We start from the raw sequence: 20,025 nt of genomic DNA, 5'->3' as shown, positions 1-20,025 counted from the left end.
TGAGCAGCAGTTCATGCGCTTATCTCTTTTTGCTCCAGAGGAGGTGGATACAAAGGAGAAGAAATGTAATAGTTTTGTTAAGGGACTTATATGGTCTATTAAGAGATCTATTACAGGTAGTCCGGCCTACACTACTTATACTCAGGTGGTAGATGCTACTTTACAGCAGTATCAGTTGCTGTGGACTTCAAATAGGTTAGGGGTGAGAAACGGGGTGACAGAGACTCTGCTAATCAGCCAACTGAGAAAGGGAACGGTAATGGACACTGACACAATGATAAGGGCAAATTCTAGGGATAGTAGTCTTGGAAGAAGCACAAGGGTGGTTCGGATGCTCACAAAGATGAGGCACCTATTCAGAGGCAGTAGAATGGGAGACCACAAGCAGGACAGGGTCAGCCACAGGCTAACCAACAGAGGAGGAAATTTAGCACTTTCTAGGGGAGTTGCTACACTTATGGAGAGTTTGGTCATACTTCCAGGCAGTGTCCTTAAGCAAAATAGGGACAGGGACAGTATGTGTAGCAGGGACAGAGGGCACCGTTACCTTTACCCTGTCCACAGATTCCATGGATTCAGGGACAGATGTATCCGGCATTACCAGCACCGCCACAGCCTCAGGGACAGACACTGCAGCAGTTACATTATGGCAGGGTGTATGACCTCATGCCACGGGATGTTCAGGCGCCCCAGGCTGTTGAGGGTATATTTCCTATTCATGGTAGATATGGTTATGTTTTATTTAACATGGGTGCTACACATTCATTCGTATCTAGTATTTTTGTTGCATTATCTGGGATGACGACTCAAATGTGTAATAGACCTCATAGTATTTCTACACCTATGGGTGATACAGCTATTTTACATAAGAGTGATGGGCCTGTGACACTAGATATTGGTAGACTTAAATTTCTAGCCAATCTATTGGTCCTAGACATGCACACTTATGAGTGATACTCGGGATGAATTGGTTATCTCATTACCATGCCCAAGTTAATTGTTATGATAGGTCTATTATTTTTACCATACCTGGTCAGGATATGTATGTCATTGCTATGCCACGTTCCAACGAGGTTTCTAGCACTTATTTGTTTCATATGGAGAAGGAGACCGAGGAGGAGATTATTGTGTCACTGGATAGCATACCAGTTGTACAGGAATTTCCAGATGTTTTTCAAGAGATTCCAGGGTTGACACCTAGTTAAGAGATAAAATTTGTTATTGATTTAGCTCCAGGCACTACGCCTATTGCTAGGGCACCATACAAGATGGCACCAGTGGAGATACGTGAACTGAGAGATCAGATTCAGTAATTGCTCAGTCAGGGTTTTATTCGTTGGAGTACTTCACCTTGGGGAGCGCTAGTTTTGTTTGTGAAGAAGAATGATGGTTCATTTCGCCTGTGTATAGATTATAGGGAGTTGAATAAGGTTATTATTCGTAACAAGTATCCTTTGCCCAGGATCGATGATCTTTTTGATCAGCTGAAGGGAGCTACATACTTCTCTAAAATTGATCTGCGTTCTGGATATCATTAACTTCGGGTTAGGGAGCAGGATGTTCCTAGGACAGCATTTCTCACTACATATGGTTCTTATGAGTTTCGTGTTATACCTTTCAGATTGACTAACGCACCAGTAGTCTTCATGGATCTAATGAACAGAGTCTTCAGGCCTTACTTAGATGAGTTTGTCATCATGTTCATTGATGATATTTTGGTCTATTCTAAGACAGAGGAAGATCATGCTAGACATCTTTGTACAGTATTGCAGACACTTCGTGAATACCAGTTATATGCCAAGTTCGAGAAGTGTGAAGTTTGGCAGCAGAATGTGAAGTTTTTGGGTCACGTGGTGTCAGAAAGGGGAATAGCGGTAGATCCAGCCAAGGTTTCAGCAATGGTAGAATGGGGACAACCTACTTCACCTTCGGAGATTCAGAGTTTCCTAGGATTGGCAGGATACTATCGTCGATTCATTCACGGGTTCTCGAAGATAGTGGGACTACTCACTCATTTGACTAAGAAGGGTGTACGGTTCGTATGGGATGAACACTGTCAGAAAGCTTTTGATGAGCTAAAGAATAAGTTAACTTCTGCACCGGTTTTGTCTACTCCATAGAGTGGGATAAAGTATCTTTTCTACACAGATGCTTCTCTACAAGGTCTTGGTTGTGTTCTGATGTAGGAGAAGCGACCAATTTTGTATGGATCTCGTAAGCTTAAGCCTCATGAGCTTAATTATCCAACACATGATTTGGAGTTGGCAGCTGTGGTCTTCGCCTTATGCATTTGGAGGCATTATTTGTTGGGAGAATCTTTTAGATTATTTAGTGATCACAAGAGTCTGCAGTATTTGTTCACTCAGCGGGAGCTGAATATGAGACAGCGCAGATGGTTAGAGTTTGTGAAAGACTATCATTTCTCTATACAGTACCATCCAGGGAAAGCGAATGTGGTGGCAGATGCACTCAGTCGCCGACCTTCTGGGAGTCTTTCTGCATTGTTCGCTACTGAATGGAATGCTTTGAAGTCAGTTAATGAGTTGTCTGATGCTTTTCTGGCTTGTATGGTAGTTACGCCTTCTATCATTCATAAGGTATTGAAGGCACAAATCACAGATCAACAATGCGTTAATAAGGTTGCAGAGATAGCTTTTGGGAATGTTCCATTCTATCATGTTGGAACTGATGGAGGCTTGAGGTACAAGGGTAGGTTGATAGTACCTTATACTGATGAGTTGAGGAAGGATGTGATGACTGAGACTCACCGTTTTGAGTTTTATGTTCATCTAGGAGGAGACAAAATGTGTCAGGATATGAAATGGCAATTTTGGTGGGCAGGTATGAAAAAGGACATTACTATTTTTGTCTCTCAGTGTAGTACTTGCTAGATAGTCAAGATTTATCATCAGAGCTCGCCGGGTTCTTTACAGCCACTACCTATACCAGAGTGGAAATAGGAGAGCATTTCTATGGATTTTTTGGACAGATTGCCTAATTCATTTAAGGATCACAATTCTATTTGGGTCATCGTTGATAGGTTGACCAAATTAGCTACTATTATTTATTATATCGAATAGGGATTCGAGCTTTGTATCTAGATTCTGGAAGAGTTTTCAGTAGGCTTTAGGTACCGAATTGCATCTTAGTACTGCTTACCATCCTCAGACTGATGGACAGACCGAGAGGGTTAATCAAATCATGGAGGATATGCTTCATTCTTGTGTCCTTAATTTTAAGGGTCGCTGGGAGGACTATTTGCCACTTATGGAGTTTGCATATAACAATAGCTTTCAGAAGACTATTGGTATGGCACCGTTTGAGGCTTTATATGACCAACCTTGTAGATCTCCTATTTGTTGGATGGAGGTTAGTGAGAGCAGATTTTTGGATCCTGAGTTCATTAAGGATACCTCTGAAAAGATTACTCTTATTAGGGATCATATGCGCACTGCCCAGAGTGGGCAGAAGAGTTATGCAGATCATCGTACACGAGCATTGGAGTTTCAAGTGGGAGATCAGGTTTTACTCAAGGTGTCTCCTATGAAAGGGGTAATGCGCTTTGGGAAGAAAGAGAAGTTGTCACCACGTTTTGTTGGTCCTTTTATGATTACGGATCGTATTGGAGCGGTGGCTTATCGTGTAACACTTCCAAAGCATTTAGATCGTGTCCACAATGTGTTCCATGTTAAGTAAATTTCTTCGCGATGAAGATCGTTATCAGCATATTGATGTTGGGAAGATTGAGTTGCAGCCGGATGCAACTTATGTGGAACCACCGTGTCGTATTGTTGACCGTAGGGATTAGATTCTTCACAATAAGGTCATTCTTGTGGTACGTGTCCAGTGGAGTCATCACAATGAGGCTGAATCCACTCGGGAACGAGAGGACGTCATTCGCTCAACCTTTCCAGCCATAATGCATGAAGGTAAGAATGAATTCCGAGGACGAAATTCCTTTTGTTAGGAAGGAAAAATGTAATACCCCTAATTTTAAAAGGATAGTCTCGATATTTTAATAATTGTTTTAATTGATTTCTTAGCTTTTTGTTTAAATTGTTTATATGAATTATTGGATTATGGGTTTATTTGAAATACTTGTATAGTTGAATTATGTGTTAGTTAATGTGTATTTCTGTTCTTAAATGTTAGTTGTTTTCTTGTAATAAAATGGTTAGGAATTAAATGTCTTAAATGGTTGTTTTATTTTATTTTATTTCATTTTCTATTTTTATGGTTATAGCTAGTAGTCATGGGCTAACCAATTGGGTTCCATTGACTACTTGGATAAGGGGTTTAATGGGTACGGATAAGTACCCATGGATAGTGTATATGTATATGTATATATAATTAAATAATCTATGTATATATTTAAAGAAAGTCCTTTGGAGATATTCTAATATATTTATTTTATTTAGATAAAAATAATATACATAGATTATACATAACTTATATTTTCTAGTTACCTTTTTAGTGTTTTAATTTTATTTTCTTTTTATTAATAGAATGTGGATTGGGAAAAGGAATAGGGTTAATATGTAGCCTATAAATATATAACTATGGGGTTGGAAAAAGGGGCAAGAATTATATCACGTATATTTTAGAGAGAGAGAGAAAGAAGGAGGAAGGAGGAAGAGGAAGAAGAAGGAGGAAGGAGGAAGAGGAAGAAGAAGAAGGAGGCCAGGGTTTTATCAAATCCTAAAGGCAAGTTCTTTGTTCTACACTTCTCTCTTATATCTGTAATCTATATATCTCTAGTATAACTTTAGGGATGTTTAAAGGATAATTAAAAGTTGGAATTCATGTTTTAATTGATCTAGAACTAGATTTTATAAATTATATTTTTTTTCCATGGTTGTTCTTGTGTATAAATTGATAAGTTTATGATTTGGTTGGATTATATTATGTTTTGTTACATGTTGTATGTAATGTTTTCATATTTGTATATTGATGGAACGTAGAAACATGACTAGGATTCCTGAAACAAATAAAGAATGATTGCACAGTGAAATTTTGGGTTGATTCGTGTAATAGTGTTCAGACCACTATTACAGTGCTCAAGCATTGGGGGCAAAGCTCGAGCCTTGGGATGAATAGCTCGAGCTTGAAGGGAAAAGCTCGAGCATTTGGATGTAAAGCTCGAGCTTGAGAAGGAAAGCTCGAGCAATTGGGATAAAAAAAACTCGAGCCTAAAGTAGGATGCTCGAGCCTTGGACAGGGTGCTCGAGTAATTGGGACAAAAGCTCAAGCCTTACCTGGTGAAGTCTCGAAAACAGCGTTGTATTGTTTTTTTATTGGATTTAAGGAGTCTTAAACACCAAATATGGACTAGTAATGGTTTAAATAAATTTTAAACAAATATATCAATGCGTGCTATTCAAATTCTTTGCGGAATGAATGGACTTAGTCTTTAATTTGTTGTAACAATTAAGGTTAAATTTATGGCATGAATGGTATGAAGAATACTTAAGTGATTGTATAGTAAAATATCAATCTGTTTAAGATTCAGTATGTATAGGATATGTGATATTGGAAGCTTAAATAAATTATAAGTTGTTCCTATTTTGTGTTAGCATGATATAATAATATTATGTTTAACTTTGGATTATTTGATGTATTTCTGAAATTGTTACATCAATTGTTGGATTGTGTAGATTTGGTGCACCAGTATGGGATGGTGGCACTCTAGGGATGGATTAACTTATCAGTTAAGTCCTACCTATTCTATAAGGGAATGGATTAACTAAAATGTTAAGTCCAACTTATATTTGTGTCAGGTCAACTGAACAAGTTGGATGATACACAATGGATTAATTTAGTTTGGATATATATATATAGACATATGCCATGATACGAGCTTGAGTCTCAGGTTCAGTGGGCGTATATTACCAGAGATGTGTAGCTAGATATAGTGTAGTTGTTTCCCTGGTAGGTCTAGGTATTCGTGCCCACTATATGTGCATTTACATGTTGCCTACTATTCAGGTTGAGACAACCTTATAGTCTAGTGTGGTTCCTTTAGTGTGTGTGTATATATATATATACGGATTACTTAGCTATTACATGAGTTAGCTATAGATATATAGTTTCTCCGGTCTCTATTGGGTTATCGTAGAAAGAACTTGTTCATGTGCCTGACCCACTATTATATTTTTCAGGTGCTCGTCAGTTTCAGACATAGAGTTTGTTCGTGCTGAGCAGAGATAGTCCACATCATTCTTCTGATTCTATGTAGGACTCTCTTTATATTTTAGATTCGGATTATGTTTATTTTTCGGTTGTTTCAGTTGGATTATCATTAGGGGTCCACTAAATGGATTCCCGAGTTGTAATGATGTTAAAGGTTTTGGATATTTCATTTGGAGGATTAATTTTTAAGTTAAGGATTTAATATTTAGTTTCTTTTCAGCGGTATTATTTATTTCTTATTTTTTTTTGTATTTTGTGTTCATTTACATACTTAATTGTTTGGTATCCCTCGGATCTGTGCTCGGACTTGACCACCCGTGGCTCTAGAATTGAGGGGTATCACAAAAAGTTAGAGATTGTTGTCTTCCTCAGCTAAAGCCACCATTGTTAACTTAAAACCCTAGCCTCCATTACTCACTTTCAAGCCTCTTCCCTTAAGATTTTGGTCTTCCACCTTGAAGACAAAAGCTTCCTCACATCCATCTCTACCACACATTTTCTTCGTTTCCCCTTTTGCTTCCATTTCCTTGAGGATTTTTAGAGATTCAATTCTCTAGTGAGTTAGGAATGCTTTATGTTTATACCCTTAGTGATTTAATATGTTCTTGAGGTTAATTTACATTGTATATATGTTTTTTGAATTCTAGGGTTAGATATAGATGTATATTACATGAAATCAACTTAGGGATTTATATTATTTAAGGCTTGTGGATAATCTTTAACTTGTAGTAATCTTATCTCATTTGGTGATGATTTGAAATCTAGATTTTTTTTTTTTTTTTTTTTTTTTTTTTTTTTTTTTTTTGTACCTATTGAAATTCAATATTAATCTTGCCAATGATTTAATTGTGTATTTGGTATTGTATTGATGTTTAAATCATGGATTTGAAACTCTTTGTATACTTGTATGAATGGATTTCATATGTTGACAATTTAGTAGTAGCTTGATTTGATTCACATTGTGAACTAGTTGTTGAAAATGCCATTGTAGTTGAGGACTTAGGGCATGATTTGTGTGGTTTACAAAATTGGTTGTGCATGGAAGGTGGTAAAGTGCATTGTATACTTAGTATATGTTGTGTATAAGTTGTTGATTTTGGATTCTTGGGGCGTCATTGTCATAACATGGCTAGAGTACGGCTCTAGTACGGAAGATACGAGATCTCCCCAATTTAGTGTGCACTTAGGGAAGTTACCCACGGGCTAGTAACTCAAAAGTAGCCAATTACATTGGTTTTATCTAGCGAGATGTCTAAGTATATCTATATTGTTCGATTTCGCATTTCGATTCAAGTTAATAACATTAAGTAGTTGTAACTTGTTTTGTATTGATTATTCCAATGTTGTTTAACTGTATCACTTATAGTGGATTGTGTTTAAGATGTTCTAAGGTAGCTTTAGGATGATCCCTTAGCTCCACACTGAACTTAGACACTACACTAGGTGTATCCATTTATATTAACTTCCAAAACCTTTAAAACTTTAAGTTATACACATACACATTATCCAACGGAGTAACTCGTTTACTCACCCAAGTTGGTTGCTGTTGTGTTTTAGGAAAGGAAAGTCCCTTTTTGGATGCTCAACATCCCTAGCTTGGCTTTTGAAGCATTTGGATATCATTTGTGTATTTTTGACATGTAAGTGTTGGCATGATTTGGCTATCTTTTTTATGTTGTTAATGTATCACTTGTTTAGAAGCATGTTCTGTTTCCTTTTTGATATGTAATATGAACCTAGGTACTTTATTTTGATGCTACTTTAACATGTATGTAATGAGGCCAAGGGTCAAACTCTTTTGATGTATGGAATGTATGGCAATTTTCAGCATGTTTTTTTTCTCTACGGCATAGTTTTATCTTAGGGGCATTTTGGTCATTTTTCATTGAATTTCATATTTGGTTTAGAACATGGTCGATTAGAGGACTCATTTTTAGGGGGGGGGGGGGAGGGGGGGTTTACTTAACAAAATTTATCCAAAAAGTCTCTTTTTAGCCCTGAAAATCAAGCGTTTATAAAAAATGCCTGCTCGTAGCAAATTGTTTTTTCTTCTTGACATACCTTACACTCGAAGGCATTTTTGTCATTTAACATTGCATTTTATTTTTGGTTTGGAACATGATTTATCAAAGGACTCATATTTAGGGGGGTTTCTTCATAAACGTTTTCCAAAAATCCCCGTTTTAGCCTTGAAAATCACGTGTTTTCGAAAATAAAACTGCTCGCAGCATATCGATCTTATCGGGCACATTTTGGTAACCTTTTGGTAAAACTTCATAAATTCATATCTTTTTCATTCTAACTCCAAATCAGGTTATTTTTGAGTCAAAGTTTATTAAATATTTGTTTTCTATCCGATAGTATGCACGGTAGCATCCATTTATATTTGGAATGACCAATTTACCCCTAGTTCATTGCCTTATCTGTTTCAAACCTTAGCTTCCACATTTATTTCCTTTTGAGTCTCGTGACTTCTCGGGAAGTCACTTTGTCGTCTTAGAGGTGGTGTTCATCTCTAGAGACTTCTTCTCTTTTATTGCTTCCTCATCTGGGATCTGTTATCAGGTCAGTTTTTGGGTTACTCGCTGGTGCACCGGGTTCAGAGAATTCGGGCCATCACAAGTGGTATTAGAGCTTGAGGTTTGAAAGCCTTAGGACAACGGGTTTGGGTTCATTTCATGCTTCTTGTTGACATGCTTTGATGTGTTCACATGTTTACGTGCTTACGTGCTTAAGTGTTTAGAAACATCTTTTATACAACATGTATGCTTATGTGCTAAATTGTTTGGCATTTTTACTATATGACTTAACATGATTGGAGTACTTACGTGTTTAAAGCATTGATTATATGGTATCATATGATCTAGGAGTCCTTGTGTGTATTTCCGTATTTCATTTATACTTTCATGAGATGAGTTGCATGTTGTCACGAGTGCTTAGAAGTGATTGATTATCCTTTCTTGCCACTCATTGTGTCTTTGACTTAAACGATTAATAGGATGTTTGAAGAACAAGGAGTTTCTCATTTTGAGTTTCATGCATTGTTAGGCGCGCATATTTTCTTTGGAGCATGCTAGTTGTTATGTTTACGTATATGCTATGTGATAAGTATGAGTATGTTCAGCTTGATATGATACCTTCTGATAAAGCACTTAGGACATTAAGTTGCTATTTATACGAGTATGCTATTTGGTAACTTAACGGTTGCATGTTATGTGTTTATGCCTTATGATGTATGTTAATTACTGAGCATGATTAAGTGTTAAGTGTTATGCTGACCTTATGTTGGGTTAAGAGTATTTAGTCACTACTTGAGTTATTTGTTTTGATTTATATCTGCTTGTTTTATGACAGAGCATGTTATATGTGGATTATTAGCTACTTGTATAAATATTTGGTCATCTTGCCATTTTGTAAGCTGAATGTTCAGTGTGCTTATATGTACAAATGAATGTATTCTACGTGTCTAACCTATTTATAGTGACAACATGAGATATAATTTAGTAAAGTGTTTTATCATAAGATTTTTCTATGTGATGCGTAAGACCTTAGTGGCTTTATGTTTACCTTGTATCTTGTTTTGACCTTGTGCATTGTTCATGCTCAATTGGGTGAGATTAATGTTAGGGCATTGTCTCTTGGAGTCCATAGTATTCTTAGACACGTCCTTGTCATATAGGACTTCTTCCTTGAGTAGAAGGGATTCATATTGTAAGCTCTCCACTATGGGATTATTTTTGTCTATTTTGATAGTTTAGGAGTTTTGAGATTTTGGGTTCACGGTTGAATTAAGTGAGGCTCATGCAAGCATAAGGTTATAGTATTTGTTTGACGAGATGAGGCATGGGCCATGGAGGCACCGTTTCATCTCATTTTCTTTTGTAACTTCATGACATGGTCGTGATTGTGTTTGGCGTGTTGGTATTATCTCTTGGGCCTTGTGGTGGCCTTGATGTGATGACATCATTGGGGTTTCGTTTCTAGTGTCATGGGATAGTGAGTCAGGATCGACTTGGGTTCTTCTTTGAGGGATAAGAGATTGTTTTTGTGGGCCTCAATGGTGAGGTTCTCATGTATTGTCTTCTTAGAGTGATGGTTTAAGGACTTGATAGGTATGTTGACCGAGGACCCTTCTAGAGGTTGCTTTGGACAGCTCTAGTGAGCTACGGTTGGGATGTGTGTTTTTGAGTAATTAATTGCATTTAATTGCATTTGTGCAATTAATTACCTTCCCTTGTCATTAGAGACTTAGGGGCTGTGTGTTAGGGTTCTGATAGAATCCTATAGAGTTCCCATCAGACTCATTGACATCTTGAGATGTGTCCTTCTTGTGGATGTCATGTGGTGGTTAGTGTCGGAACTATCCATTACATTGTTGTTTTGTTGCTTAGTAGTCATTTTGGGAGATGATTCATTTCATTATAGTGGGAGATTGGACTCATCCATGTTTTCGGATACGCTTTCTATGAGATTGTCCTTTTGAGAGGCATTTCATTTTGCTTATGATTTTGTGTCATTGTTATATGTAGTCACTATTGCATATTTATATGCCTTAATGTTTTCGAGCATGCCTTAGAAACACGTTTAGGATATATAACTATGTGTTAGTTTATGTGACGATAGAAATGATGCATTTCTCACATGTTGTAGTTATGTCATCTTAATATCGTTGGTGATATCGTTGTGGATATTTGTGCACATATGTATTTATGTATTTTTTAAGGTATTTGATTGGATGTCTACTTGAGTAGTTGGACATTTCTATTGCATTGAGTACATTGGGTGCGTAGTAAGTCATTCATAATATGTTTATATATCATTTGATAAGTAGATGCTATCCATGGGATGCGGAAGGGCATTCATTTGTCGCGGGTGCAAACTTTGATTCCGGTGATTCCAACACATTATTTGTCATAGGTGCGGAATTTGACTTTAATGATTCCAACACATCATTGTTGTGGGTGCGAAATGAGATTCTGGCGATTCCAGCACATCATTATTGCATGGCTGATGAATAGATGATATCCATAGGGTGCGAAGGGGGCACTCATTTGTTGCAAGTGCGGGATAGGATTCCGGTGATTCCAGCATAGTTTTGTTGCCGATGCGAAATGTTGTCCTAGTGATTCCAGTGCATTATCATTGCAGGTGCGGGATAGGATTCCGATGATTCCAGCACAGTTTTGTTGCCGATGCGAAATGTTGTCCTAGTGATTCCAGTGCATTATCATTGCAGGTGCGGGATAGGATTCCGATGATTCCAGCATAGTTTTGTTGCCGATACGAAATGTTGTCCTGGTGATTCCAGCACATTGTCATCATTTTGTGTCATGTCATTCATATGTGTGTGTGTTATGTCATGGTTGAGTTTATATGTGGTGTTGATTTTATAATTCTTGGAGTTGTGTGAGTTATATGATATACTTATAGGTATTATTTGGGTCATGTGTTCTGTTTTATAAGTATATGCTACTTGAATCTCGAGTACATACATTGGTGCATTGTAGTCGTTTATTTCAGGATTTGTGATATAGTCACTATATTTGTGGTTGTTTTATGATGAGAGACATGGTCCTAATTTGACATTTTTATGTTAGCATTTTGTTTCGATGTTTCATTGATGGGTTTCATCATGACATATGGATTTGTGACCATAGTTGTCGGGATTGTGATATCTGAGCTATGTGGTGGACTTGTGTTTTGAGGATTGGTTGTCCATGATAGGGATTTTGATCTAGTGTTGTGATTTTGGTGTGTTGTCTTTTGGTGGATCCGTTTCAAGATAGAGTCTTGCACGGTTTTGTGATCATTGATGGCTTTTTTAGAGAGTTTGGCTTTTGAGCTATTTTGGGAGATTTGTCGACACTTAGGTTTTTTGATTTGTTCAGGGCTTATCACATTGGCGATAGGCGACTATTTTGTGGTGACTTCTCTCTTTGATTCTCTTATGGAGAGATTTTGTTTAGATGATAGGTTCAAGATGTGATACTCGATTTGGAGACTTATTGTATTAAGGAAACCTTGTGTGTGGGATTTTTAGTGTATTGTCTTGTGGTAAGGATTATTGTGACTTGGGAGATATTGTTGCTTTTATAATGTTGTGGAGTTCGATCCATTGTTGCTTGAGGGCACAGACTTGTCAGGCTCTGGATTCGTGTTTGAGAGTTATTTGATAGTGGTGTTTTGAGGAGTCCTTGATTTGTTAGAGTGACTATATTTAGAGAATCTATGATTTTAAGTTATTAGTTTTCCTTGTATTGAGGATTTGGGGCCTTAAGCGTGACTATGCCTAGGATATTGTTGTCTGAGTTTTGGGATTGGCAAGATGGTCCGGCCGGACATCTTTGGACCATACCCCAACTCTCACAGGATGTCTGGTTTCCGTAATGCTTTTTGGCAATGATAGTTTTGTGGCATTGATGTCACTTGTATTGAGAGATTTCACGGGTAGACTTAGTGGGGGCATGTTATGAATTAGACTACATACTGTCATGCTACCGTACGAAATTGTGTGTTGTGGACGGGTGCTAGTTACCGGCAATGCTACCTTACTGACGAGTAAGTGTGGGTGGGCTCTAGACACTATCACGCTACCATATATTTAAGTACATTGTGGGCGGGTTCTGGTCGCTATTCATTCTGCCATGTTGCCTTTAGCTAGGTACCTTGATTTGATGTGTTATTGTCTCAGAGTTCTTTTGGTGAGTGTCATTGGATTGCGTGTTGATTCGTTTAGAGACGTGTTTCATGGTTTTGTAGTTCCCTATTCCTTTGTTTGATTTTAAAGTTTTAAGCCGGAGTTGTCCCTTAGAACTTGATGATGTGTTTCTAGATGTGACCTTGTGTTGGTCCTTGATTTGTTCTCCATAGGATGGGTCTGATTTCGAGGACGAAATCTCTTTAGGAGGATAGGTTGTGATGAATGTGTCATCTTTGTCCTTTTTTTGGTAGTCATTTTTTTATTATTTTATTTTATTTATTTAATTGTTTAATTCTTTTTTGCGTTGCCTTAGGGTTTTGTTGAACCCGAGGTAGGGTTTGGTGTTCAAACCGATTTCCAATACCATGCGCATTGCATTATTTTATCTTTTATAATCAATGCATGATTTAATTTCATTAAAAAGCATGCTCGTTTAATTTTAAATTCTGGGATATGAATGCATAATTTCTTCAGAAACGTTTTCATTTTTCAGGGTTACTTGTGTAATTAAGTTTTTGAGAAATTTTTGCTAAAGGACCTTTTTACAATTATTTTTGCTAGATATTTAGAGGAAGGACCTTTTTTGTAATTTTGGAAAAGTGTGGCAAGTGTCACACTTCCATTGGATCACTTGTTGACTTTCTATTGGAACATTTGTTAGCCTAGAATTTTGACAAGTGTAAGACTTAGATTAAGCCTTGTGAGGAGGCCTAGGATGGTGACAAGTGGAAGGTGGAAGAGTGTGTGTGTGAGAGAGAGAGATAATGTTAGTGTAGTGTATTTGACTTACAAATGCATTTAGGTTAGTGAAAAAGTTAGAGATTGTTGTCTTCCTCACCTAAAGCCACCATTGTTAACTTAAAACCTTAGCCCCCATTGCTCACTTTCAAGCCTCTTCCCTTAAGCTTCTGGTATTCCACCTTGAAGACAAAAGCTTTGTAATGACCCAAAAAGATAACAAAATAATAATAATAAAATATATAAAATTTTGGCATGACCTCTGCAGAAAAAATCCCTCTATAACCTGTTAAAATACATAAAAATGCAATGGCCTCACTAGGCCTTAAAACTAACCTATCCTATCCGAACGCATAATACAATTGTTACATCACATTCCCAAAATGATTACATTTACAAAATATTAGAGTTGTATTACAAAATATAGCAAAAATAAAATATGTCTCCAATCTCGTCTAAACTTGTGGTGGGTCGTCGTCCGCCACTTCCCTTCCGTATCCTGAAAAATGTTAATAATAAAGGGGTGAGCATAAGCTCAATGGCAAGTGTCTAAGACACACTTCTTATGACCCCGTGAATCCACGTATAGAATAGAAAACAAAAGAACGGGATCATACTATACTGGGAATGTATACCATAACCACAACATCCAATATAAACACATAGACTATCAAAGTTACAATCACGCCATGTATGCCAATGAAATGCAATGCCATGCTCATGTCGCTCCCCATTTCCGAAACATATCCATTTCAACATCCAAACCGTTAGTATAATCCGACCCAAGACAACTCTAAGGCGTCATGAGGGAGGGGTTGGCTAGTTTTTTCCCGACCACATGGCACTTCCATGGCACCGTCTGGGTAGCTCAACCACACTAGAGTCTCTCTCTAATCCCCCTCTAGATCACACTAAGACCACAGACCACTAGACGCCTCCTAGGCGTCCAAGTTTTCGCAAACGCTTTTAGAAAACATTTTCCCAAAATTTAATTTCCTTTGTTTTGAAAACACTTTTCCCATTTCTCTTCCCAATGGATACAAGAATGCTCCATGTCTCAAATCATCAATTCAACAATAAAATTTTCACACATACAATCCAATATAATTTATTCATTTATTTATTTTTATTTTTTTCAAAACACATAACTCATGCTTTCAATCAACATTAATTTAACATGGTAAGCATTTAAAACACGAATTTAACTTCACATAAGTATATATATAATCACTACACAACAAGTAACAAGTAGTCATGTGTTCCATAACCGATATTTAAACTAGTTTTGCAAGAGATTATACAAATTGAGCATGCTTAACATCAAGTTAAACAAGAAAACTCACAAAAGCACAAGAATTTATGTATTAGAACACCCCTACCTCAAATTGTAGAAAAACCCTCAAAATGGGTCTCAAAACTCGAAATCCTAGGATGCACAAATGCTGAAATTGCTTACACCCGCTTGTAGATGTCACCGCGCTCTCCGTTTTGCCACAAACAGCACCCAAAAATACCAAGTATTGAAGGAGTAATCAAGAACTGAAGATTAGAAGCCAAAAGAAAAAGAAAAATCTAGAATAAGGGGGCAGAGAGAGACCAGCGGGAGGGGAAGAAAAGAAGAAAAAAATGGAGACCAAGATGTGGTCTCATGACCACTTAAAAAGGGGCTGTGAGTCCCACCAATTTTCTTTTATTTTTCCTTTTTCTTTTGTTTTCATTTTACACCACATATATATATATATATATATACACACACACACACATTTAACAATTTCACAACCTTGTATAACACATTAAATAAAATGCATGTGATGCTAATGGACCCAAATAAAATCCCCATATGTAAGAATTCCTGTAACGAGTCCCACACGGGACCGTCCGGCCTGAAAAACTAAAAAATGCAAAAATGATCACCTTTGCATTTCAAAGAGTTCTAGACTCAATGAAATGTCCCAATCAACTCACCGACACACCCGGCACACTCCACAGTGTCCGGTACAAAAAAAGGGCAAAAGACGAAAATGCCTTTACAAAAACAGAAAATTCCAAAAATTAGAAAATGGAAAATTTTGGAAACATTACAATTTACCCTCCTTAAAGAGATTTCATCCTCGAAATCTACCCTCCTTAAGAAGAAGGCCCACAGCCACACACTTTCCCGAGAAAACCTCATAAAACCCCGAGACCATGAACTCACCGACATTATTACCTTTGACACCGGACATCACCAGGCAACCACGCACTATTGCCACAGAAACCCAATGCGGTTACCTATCTCTCACTTCATCATAACATAAGACCAACTAGACCATACGCCTGACTCATAACGGACATCGATCCACTCTACACTACCACGAAAGGCTCCAAAGCCCGAAAGAAAATTGGTCACCAAACCACCAATTAAGACAACATCTAACCACAACTCATCATTCAAAGGACACCCTAAATCCCAATTCTATACGTCTCTGTCAAACTAAGCACTCGCTATCAACACGGAACTACACCATCACATAACCGCGCCAATGACTACCAATCGCGCTACACGATGGTCAATATACTTATCAACCTCAAAATGACCAAATAACAATTCTCTCAACAACTGCATAAACATTTGTCACCAAATCAGTAAAGCGCACTATCCTGTACCTATGACACAAATCCTTAAAATAAGATCTTCAATAATTAATGATCGTACCACAAACCTTTTATCGGACACTTAATCCTACCTAACACACCTCGTTACTCGTGACAACCACCTGAATCCACATTGTCACACTGACACAATCCGCAATTTCGTGCTCTCACTGGTTCTGACAAACTAAAACAATCATGGACCTTTGACCCGACATCATGCTAAAAATGGACTGACTCAGGAGAAATAGTTAGCCAGGCTATTCTCATCATCGATCCAATCTCAACATAGACGTCGTTCCTATCCTAAAGTCTAAACCTCAAACACAATCCCACATAGTTCTCCAAGCAACCGCGAGATCCACTTTCTAATCAATCCGTCGCTCTATATAACCTCAATAACTATACAATCACATACCAACTCTAAAAACCCTAATCATGCCTCAATCATAACAAACTAAAGTAACACAATGCCAATATCATAATCATCAATCAACCTAAAAGTTTTTCAGTCACCTCATATTACCTACAACAGGTAATCAACATCATAACATCATTTGGTTTGATTCTTATTTCTTCAAAATACACAATACGACTGACTCATTTCTGAAACCTCAAAACTAATGTCAATCGTCCCTATTATTCCTCAATGAAATCACACAATTACTCTCTAGCCGCTTAGCACTCACACAATACCAACACTTGTCCTCAAGACACTGCTCAAATCAGACATCAATATAAGACACCCAAGTACATGACTCGCATTACATCACCTAACCATCCTCAAGCTTGTGACTCATGACACACCCCTAGCCATCTCTAATAGCACCTTACACCGAAAACAAAATCCCTATTCGGCAACCTGTGACTCACATTCCACCAATCAAAACCATTCTCAGAACAAGCACTACAAAACCCAAGACTCCACCTCCCCCCGTGGAAGTGAGTCAATGTATACAACCAAACCTTACTAGTGAACTCTAACAACATAACAAACCTCACACAAGTCCATCCACCCACGGACGCGCACAACTCCTAAATGGAGAACAAGAATTATGACAAACGACGTCCTTGCCAGGACTAGAACAACGGAAAAGTTAACAGACTCCACTCTCACAAAAGACTGAAAACTCATACCCGAATGCACCTTACACCCTATCACATGTTATTCACCAATTGTCTAACCGTAGACACCCAATCTTATCTGAGATAGAATGAGTTTCCTACACTCAAGGAAAAAAACCAACTAGAAACACATATGGGGCTACAATCTCGATTCTAGGTGACCTCGCCACCAATGGACCATCACACATTATCAACACAGAAACCTCGCATACAACACACCGCGATACTCCTGCTAACCAAAACTAATTCGGTAGGAGCATGGACGCTCACAGCACACTAGAAACAATCATAACCCTTCGGATACTGCATCCCGTTCTACCTAGAACCATTCACTCCCAACCGATAACCTCTACGCCATAAAACGACACTTTACCATCCACTTCATCTCCACCTACCTAGGTGACGCTACCTCAATCACCGTGCGCACAAGACCCGTGACCTCAATCTCAGCAACCCACTGATTCTTCAAAAGAAAAAGATGCCTACATGGCAATACCTCTCTCTAGTTCTAAAGACTAAGCTGACCACAATTGCCTCAATTGGCGCACAATTCCATCACTAACCTGATAACATACAACAACACTTACAATCCTAAACCACATTTGGATCATGCCTCAAATTGTTCCACTCATCAGCATTAATCATCACACCATAACACCTTTACTAACATTCTTACCGAAAGATAACTCGGACCTCTCATCTCACCAGATCATCAAGTCACCACCAAGTGATTCTTCCTCAAACGTCCTTAAGACAACACCATCGTAACAAGAAAATGACCATTACTTTCAATACTTCCCACAACGACCACTATTTATCACTAGAAAAGAACATCCATAAGGCAGTGCCATGCCAACAAATCCTTAAAACAAAATGAGCACAAATCTCATAATGCTCAACACCCATTTGTCTCCTTAAAATCATTAACGAGGCAATCAATTACAAACGATTAACCGACTACTTAAACCATTCATCTTAAAACAATCAGCACGCCTAAACAAGAGAACTTCATAATCTAGGTTCAACACCATTACCTCCCTTCTTCAACGTTCCTCAGAACACCCTTAGCCCCAATAAAAGTCAAATGGGGCTAACAACTAAACCCATAAAATCAACCTCGTCCCAATCGTTCTTATCATCAATCTACCTTTCCGGATCCTCAAACACCAAACACAATCTCCTGATACCTCAAACATAACATAAAATCTAACTCCAATCCACAACTTTAAGTTTCCAATACCTAGTCCATTTGGTAACACAGTACTTACCATCAGTCACTCCATATGCAACAACCGACCACTTCAATGGCCTCATACAACCTGCCTTATAGTACAATCCTACTTTACACAACTAAGACTAATCACTATACACCACCTCAAGACTCTTTAGACAGCCGTACCAACCTAGAACTCTGCTCATCGACCGAGCCATACAATCAACTCACTGAGAGTCAATTACCCTTGGCACACTCTTGTAACCCTCCGAAACGGGAATCACCCCTCGACAAACTAGTCTCTAAAACATACTATTACTGCCCACAAACTGAATCATATCACACCGTCAATCACTGATTGACGGTCGAAATCAATTATAAATCAACCCTCTTCGCAATAGCACGAATCATTGTAAAATAGGGCTATTGGACGGGTAAGTCAAACCACTGGGACTGCGCTAGTCTTAAGGCAACCTAAGTATCTAAAGTCATTTTAGAGTGATGAGGGGTTTATAAAGGGTTTGTGTGTTTGTCACTAAACTAAGAAATTAAAATGCATAAAACAATAGATTGCAATGAAATTGAAGAAGTGAGATACAAGTAGAAAAGACTAGGGAGATGAATTCACTCCAACCCAATACACATGCTAGATTAAGATTAAATTGGGGAAAAACAACACAAATGATGGTCATGATACATGGCAACACTTGGTTGCTATAGTATTTTCAAGAAGTTCATTAAATCAACAACAAGAATAATCCATCAAAGGTTCACATACTCAAGCCACCTAAACTAGGGTGTAGCCTTCACATGCTCCCTAAGCCCAAGATTATCAAGTCCTTAATGGAATGATGAAAGCACATGAAATTAGGAATTAAGCATAGACCATCAAAGAGGGATCCTAAGCAATAGACTATCTAAGTTCTCCAACTTCATGTCAATAAAACCATTTCATGATCTAACTTCCATTGTCACTATGAAAGTGTAAGCATTATGATTAAGAGAAGCAATCATCTAAGACAAGAGGAATAACTCAAAATAATCATGTATAGACATTAAAGTTCATTACAACAAATATAATGCTCTAGATCATAAAATAACCAAAACTATACATTGTTCTCCCCAGAATAAAATCTACACTAGCACATGCTTACAAGGAAGGAGCTTCATCACCTCCCTAGATGGAGGTTTAGCTCTCCATTGATACAAAAATGGAAGAAGAAGAAGAAGGATCCATCTCCATTTTCGAGCTCCTACAATAGCACTCAAGAACACCCTCTTCCTTGCTCTCTTCTCTCTCCTCTAATCTTGTAAGAATGAATGATAACATCTATGTGGTCCTCCCTCTCTCTTATCAAGCTCAAGTCAAGGCTCTCTCTCCTTCAAGGAACACCTCCAACCACTTCATAAAGAAGGAAGATGGCATTGA

General features: G+C 37.8%; 1 pseudogene; it reads left to right on the top strand.

The window, feature by feature from the left end:
* Positions 1–274: 274 nt before the first annotated feature.
* Positions 275–20,025, top strand: part of LOC132313938 (G-type lectin S-receptor-like serine/threonine-protein kinase LECRK2) — a 46,716-nt pseudogene continuing 26,965 nt past the window's right edge.

Source organism: Cornus florida, unplaced genomic scaffold (genome assembly GCF_030987335.1).
Source record: "Cornus florida cultivar Cherokee Brave unplaced genomic scaffold, ASM3098733v1 CherokeeBrave_3.0.0_Hap2_Chr06, whole genome shotgun sequence".
Classification (NCBI taxonomy): domain Eukaryota; kingdom Viridiplantae; phylum Streptophyta; class Magnoliopsida; order Cornales; family Cornaceae; genus Cornus; species Cornus florida.
Note: the sequence above shows the minus strand (reverse complement) of the source record. Positions and strands in the feature narration are given on the sequence as shown.